Source organism: Corvus kubaryi, unplaced genomic scaffold, assembly GCF_017639235.1.
Source record: "Corvus kubaryi isolate FWS band 111438036 unplaced genomic scaffold, C.kubaryi_AGA036_p1.0 37322, whole genome shotgun sequence".
In the NCBI taxonomy this organism is placed as follows: domain Eukaryota; kingdom Metazoa; phylum Chordata; class Aves; order Passeriformes; family Corvidae; genus Corvus; species Corvus kubaryi.
In genome coordinates, this window is record NW_024581101.1 from 5146633 (window position 1) to 5153376 (window position 6744).

Below are 6744 nucleotides of genomic sequence, written 5' to 3' on the forward strand. Positions count from 1 at the left end.
CTGCTTTGTCCTCTGTTGCTTTCTGTGGGTACATTTCATATTAGCATACTGCACAGCAGGATTCTCATTTCAAGATAGTAATTGGAATAATATTCTAATTAGAATCACACACCTAGAACTTCACTTTTCCTAAGTCAGAGTTGCATGGTGAATAAGTAATTGAAGAACAAACCCAAGTGATTTTCTACTTTTTATTAGGCTAAGAGAGTAGCGTGGAGTATCCAGTGGAGGCATCCCAGACTGCTGCAAGGGGAGAGTTCACTGCTATAACGTGGTAGGAAAGGAAAACAAAAAACCCACCAGCTAATGAAATGGTGCAACCCACAAGCTCAAAATTCTGAAGAAGACTTTGACATAACCACTGATATATTACTAGCCTAAAACCAAAATATAACTCAGCCTTGCAGGCGGGGCTGGGAGAGTGACAGGGTCTGAGCACCCTTTTTATATCAGAGCACTCCTGGAATTTCAACCAGCTCAGTAAGGGAAGAGCAGGGTTCTGAGAGAGGGGGAAGATCGCACCTTTGTGCATTCTCTAAATCAGTGCTATCCCAGCCAAAAACAATCCAGGACACATTTTAGAGCCATTTGAAGATTTGTGAGGCAGGTGTGCCAAGCATATTAAGAACAAAGCAGCAAATCCAGACAGTTCTTAAATACCAAATGATGTGATTTAGTTTAGAATGAAGCAATCAGCATTTGGAGAATGCTTTTAATAACACTGTGTGTCCCTCTGGAAATTACCTATTCAGTGCAGGAAATTTCTGTTTGGTTATTTCTGCAGGTAAACATTGTATTTATTACATTCACAAAGCAACAGAAATTTAGATTGCTGAGCCTAGAAAAGCTCCTGTAGCATTTTCTTTCTCCTTTACATTTATAATAAACATGAATTATATATGGAGACAGCCATGCTTTGTTTAAACTGTTGCACTAAGTACCCCTTGACAGCAGTAAATCAATGGTTTCTTTTCTCATACATTTGAAAGAATGTAATAACTGGAATAAACAATTAATCTGATGGGTACAAGGAACTCTCTGGAGCTAAGTAGAAGAATAATACTGTTCTATTGTTCATACATTTGTCATTTGTTGATGGTCACACTTTATTGACTTTACATATTATTTGTCCAATTATTTGATTCTCAAAGTTATTTTGAATAATTTATTCAGTATTCACTTAAACTGATGTCTGAAATTTATTTTTTTGCTTGATCTCCAACTAAGAAGCCAATTATGATCAGCTTTAGAAGTTATTAACCAGACTTCAGTTTCTATTTTTGCTACCTAATTAAATCTAATGCTCCTGGTACTACAGTGACACTTGGGCACTTAAGGTGTTAATGTGGTTTTTTTTTTTTTTTAATGGTAGTATTTGTATAATATAGATGCATATACATAGAGATGAGATAATGAATACATATATATATATATTTATAAATGCCAGTGGCTACTTGCTTATTAACTTGAAGGACCAGGATGAGCTCCAGTTGGGCTTTAAGGCTGTTTGGATGTGTCAGGAGACAATATGGGAGTGAAACTGTTCAGAGGAGCTTTCATCAGGCTTCTGTTACGTGGCGCCCTGGAGGTGCCATGGACATTATTAAATTAATGGGGGAAACACAGATGGGTGCACAGTGACATTCCATGGACAAGCAGGAAATGTTGGATAATAAATTCGCAGAGCTTGCTCCATTTTGTATCTCCTGATTTTAGAAATGGAGGAATTTAAACCACTCACATGAGAGAAATAAATGCTGCGTGAAGCGTTCCTGCTCCGGTTCCTCTGTCTTTGCTAAGTGAAACCAAGGAACAAGGAAAATTATCCTATTACCCATCATACTTACTGAAACTCTTGGGGTTTTTCATTAAATGCAGAGACATTTCACTTGAAGTTCCAAACATTTCTGATTGGGATTGGCCTTGCGCATATGCAGACCTGATTGTTCCTTACCCAGACATTAAACAGGGTCAGTTAATAGCTTTGTCCCAGATAAACTAATTGTTGACCATGGGTGAAGGGCTGGAACAAGCAAGCAAGGCTAGGACCCCACATGTAGGGAGGAAAAATGAAGTATTTCCCCCCCCACGAAGCTTCATGACATTTTTACACTGAGAATATCAACCATGACATCTACAGTCACATAACTGAGAGCACAGGAGACCTTCCTGGTTTCTTTTTGAGGCTGACAGGGACCAGATCCGTTTGGGACAGGACAAGTCCAAAAACATGATCCTGCCTTTGGGAGGCAATGGATATCAGTGCTGTGAAAAATATTTATCTTTGCTTCCTGCCAACCCTGGGAAAGGATTATGAATAGTTTCTGTGTAGCCAGTGGTATTGATGTTTAAATGATCAAAAACATGGCTTTGAACATCTTTGTCTCAAGGCCTGGATAATTTCTTCTTCAGAAATGAAACCAAGCCATTGTAAAGCTGCTGAGAAAAGGAAAAGAAGCTCCCATGGATGGACTCATATGTTTTAAAATATTAAAAAAATATCAGAGTTACAAGTTTTACTCTTTTTATCCAGAAAGGGGTTTATGTTTGGGGAGGATGGGGCAAAATATGTCATAAATTCCTTCTGCTAGGAAAAAATAGCATTGTTAGGTTCACTGTTTCCTCAGTAATATTTCTGAATAAACACAGATTTCTGTATTGATGAAGGAAACATCAAGAGTTGTTTAATTGCAGTCTTTTTTTTCCCCTTTTAAATTCCCTCACATTCTTTTTCCTTGTACTAGCTATCAATTTATTCATATTGCTTAGATTATCCTGTCTGCCTTTCTTTTCCCCACTCACCCTCCATATCTTCCCTAAACCAACAAATTTTTGAACCTTTTCGCTTAATGTGGGCTTTTATTTCAGGTCTGTCACCTCTTGTTATGTACCCAAAGAGGGAGGGGAGCGTTGGAGTTGACCATGCACCAAAGCAGCAGGCAGAACTTGCAGGCAGCCTGGATTTCCTTCATGCCTGTATACTGTAACCTGAAGGTAAAAAAAAAAAAACCCAGACAACAAACCCTCTTCATTTTGTCCTTGAATGCTCAGTGAGAGAGCTCCTTCACGGAAGGCACAGAGGGATTGATGGCGGGCCGGTGTCATTTGCCGTAAGGATCTGACGCGCTTTAACCCTTGAGGTTATTCACTGCATCCCACTTGTCCAGGCACTTGCACTCCCTCTCCCCCTGCCTCCTGTGCTGTCTCATGCATTGCTGTGCTTACAGATGCACGTGGGCACACCTGGCTGCACTGCTCCTGTCAGAAGATAATCTGCCATTCTGGTTTCAGGCTATGCTAAAAATGTCTCAGAAATTGTCATAAATACTGAGCACCAGGTTTGTAACTGGATGCCTCTCCTTTCATACCAATTTTAACATTAAGTCCTTCATTTGCTAACATAAAAAGTATGGTAACTCTGTATTTTCTTTTCCCCCATTTCTATATCTTTTTCTAAATTACTCAACGTGAAAAGGAAGGTGAAAAAGTTGGCTTGAAAAATTTGAGGAGCTCACTAGCTAAAAACTCCCAAAGGTAAGCTTTTCCATGTTTGCAAGATCAAGTGAAAGAGATAATCCAAGTGTGATGGTTGGATAAGGCTGATGATTACAAAAAGCCAAATGACAATGAAAATAAAATAGAGCTTTGAATTAAGACGACCTAATTTTATTTCCCTTCTCCCACTGACTGGCTCTAATAACTTTTAAGGACAAAGCTGTTCTGCATGACCACACTGGTATTGCATCCTCTGCTGAGATGTGAGTCCTCCTCTGCATTTTTCGTGAAATATAGTGAAATTAAAATGACAGATAATTGAGTGTGTAAAACAGCTTGGCAATCACAAAGGCGAGCCTGGCTTCCATGCAGCCAAGAGACTTGCTGGCAATAATTCTTGTTACATTAGGAGGAAAAAAGTCAATTCCAAGATAACATTTCCTGGCTGATCTAAGGCCTGGGTGTCCTTACATTTTGTTTAGCCTTGTTACAGATGTTTGATGGAATGTGGACAGATAATTGAGTGAAGGATCAAGTCTTATTCCTGGAATTGCTTTCAGGGCTACCAAAGTAAATTTTCTCAGTTCGATAACATCAAGAAAGCTTTAAGTAAATGAAACATCTTGTACTGTGGTCAGAGACATGAAACGTACCACTGCAATAACCAAAGCAGTCATATTATCAAGAAATATGCCAAAGGAAGCCAGTAGCATTCTCATTTGAAAAGAAAGAAATAAAACAATTATTGTAATCAGAATTCAGGGAGGGAGAATTGATCCCACTTTTGAAATCCATAAAACTGCATGGAGGAATAAAATGTGTTAAATGCAGTAACACCTGTAGTCACTATTTCCTCTCTACTTACGCACAGCGTAGTCACAGTGTGCCTCAGTCCTGCAGAAGGTGATAATTGCTTACTGCCAAAACAAAACAATAGCAAATCATTATTATTCTCATGATAGTAACAGGGTTCATTTTTTTGTTTGTTTTCTTTTTCTTGCAATGAAGTCGTGTGTGCACTCCATTTATTTGACTTCCTGTCAGAATATTAACTCTTACTCTGTTGTTTTTCTGCTTCCCAGTCACTGCACTTCCAGCACTGCATTTTCCAGTCTTCCTGGTGCAGGCGCTGACATTGCAGCAGCTCAGGGTAGTCTGTTCCCTTCTGTCACATCTGCTCAGACCTAAGGTGACGTGGATATACTGAGACACGACTTGATGAAACACAAAACATCGGCAACAGGAAGTCGTGCTCTCTCTTGGCCTTGGGGACAAGCATGGAAACTGAAATTCTAATGCAAAAGACACCACAGGCAGTTGTACATTTATTTACTGGATTCATTGATTGAGTGAGAATATTCCATTTCAACAGGGAAAGTAGTTGGTAATATTTAATGAAAGCATTGGCTGAACTGTGTGATTTCAACATATGTTTTTTTCTCATTGCCTATTTTGCAAATGTTAATGGGAAAGTCATAAATGAACAGAAGGTCAATCTAAGTCATTCCTACTGCTTGTTAGACACCAATTGAATACATGATTAAACAATGTGCAAGCCTTGTTCTAATCCCATTCATGGAATGATTTTTATTCTGTAGAAATATTTTTTTTATAGGAAGATCATATATAGAAAGCATGTCATGACAGATTTATCAACAAACTCAATTAAACTAAAAGCTAGAATGCCTGGGCTAGCAAAATTGTACAAGAGAAATTGCTTCAGGAAGTTAATGATAATGCATTATATCCAGTGATGATCCAGCCTTCCTTCTGATTCAGGCAAAGATTTAAAAAAGAAAAAATACCGCAAAGCCAAATCAGAATCCTTTGCACTGTATCAACACAAAAGAATATGACCCTTTTAATCTTAACATGAACTGGAGGCTCATAAAGCTCTTTCTAAAACCAAATCCTAAGTGTTTATTGCTGGTAATGGACGGGCACGGTCAGGAAATGAAGTTCTCTCAGTGAGAGGGGTCTTTTCTGTAGCCATGTTAGCAGAGCCCGTTGAGGGGGTTCATCCTTTGTCTTTCCCAGGTAGAAAAACCTGCTAAAGTACTCTAAATTCCCTTTTCCCTGGTAGAGGATGAAGCTGGGGGAGACACAGGTCACAACTAATATTTATGAAACCTTATTATTTATTGAGCTGGTGTTGCTAATAGAATCCAGTCTTTCTGATTAATTACAGATATCTATACATCCATGCACTCCCCCAGACAGCTCACTCCAGCCACCTGGAGAGCCACAGTGACAGGTCAGTGTGGAAGAGGCTCAGGGGTGTGTGTGTGATGCTGGTCTCTGTTTGAATAAAGCAGCCACCACCTCCTTGGATAGGTTCCATTTTTAATGCTACTGTGCGCTGCCGGCTCTGGACAAACCCAGCAGCTGTGGAGCTTTACCCATTTTTGCAGGTTCAGCCAGGCAAACCCCAGAGCTCATCAGACCTTGGAAGGCTTTCACAGGATCACAGAATCAATTAGGTTGGAAAAGACCTCTAAGTTCATCAAGTCCAACCTTTGACCCAACCCCTCTGTGTCACCCAGACCATGGCACTAAATGCCACGTCCAGGCTTTCCTTAAGCACCTCCAGGGGTGATGACTTCACCACCTGCCCAGGCAGCTTTTTCCAGAGCTTGACAGTTCTTTCTGTGAAGAAATTCCCCCGAATGTCCATCCTGAAGCTCCCCTGGCTCACACTGAGGCCATGTCCTCTCATCCTGTCACTTGTTGCCCAGAATCAGAGCCTGACCCCTCTGGCTGCCCCCTCCGGCTGCCCCCTCCTGTCACGGAGCTGTGGAAAGTGATAAGGTCAGCCCTGAGCCTCTTGCTCTCCAAGTTAAAAAATGCTCTCTCTCCACATTTCCTTACCCTCTCTTTTGGGACCTCCCTGTCCATCCCCACACATCAGCAGCTCTGGACTCAGCTCACACAACTTCACCCAGAGGGTCTGGCACCCCCTGAACTTCCAGACAGGCACACACCAAACTCTGTGTGAGGGATAAAATGCCATCTGTACTCCTGCCAGGGCGTGCACAAAGGGCTGGGATGCATATTCATGGCTCCACTCTCTGGACTGAAGGGACAATATTAATTCATAATCAAGATTAATTTTCTGTGCCCGGCTGGATTAACATACTTGTAGCCAATTTTGGGACAGGTACCTGAATTCAAGTAATTAATGTGTGCTGAAAAACCTAAAGAGCTTCCATTTGAATTTATTTCTTAATTTTTAGAAACCCTCTCCCCCAC

General features: G+C 40.6%; 1 long non-coding RNA gene across 1 annotated transcript; it reads left to right on the forward strand.

The window, feature by feature from the left end:
- The first annotated feature begins 3182 nt into the window (after nt 1–3182).
- On the forward strand, nt 3183–6615 carry LOC121665276. The gene is made up of 3 exons (XR_006016306.1): nt 3183–3338; nt 3476–3534; nt 4578–6615. It is a non-coding gene; the product is annotated as an uncharacterized LOC121665276 (long non-coding RNA).
- The last annotated feature ends 129 nt before the right edge of the window (nt 6616–6744 follow it).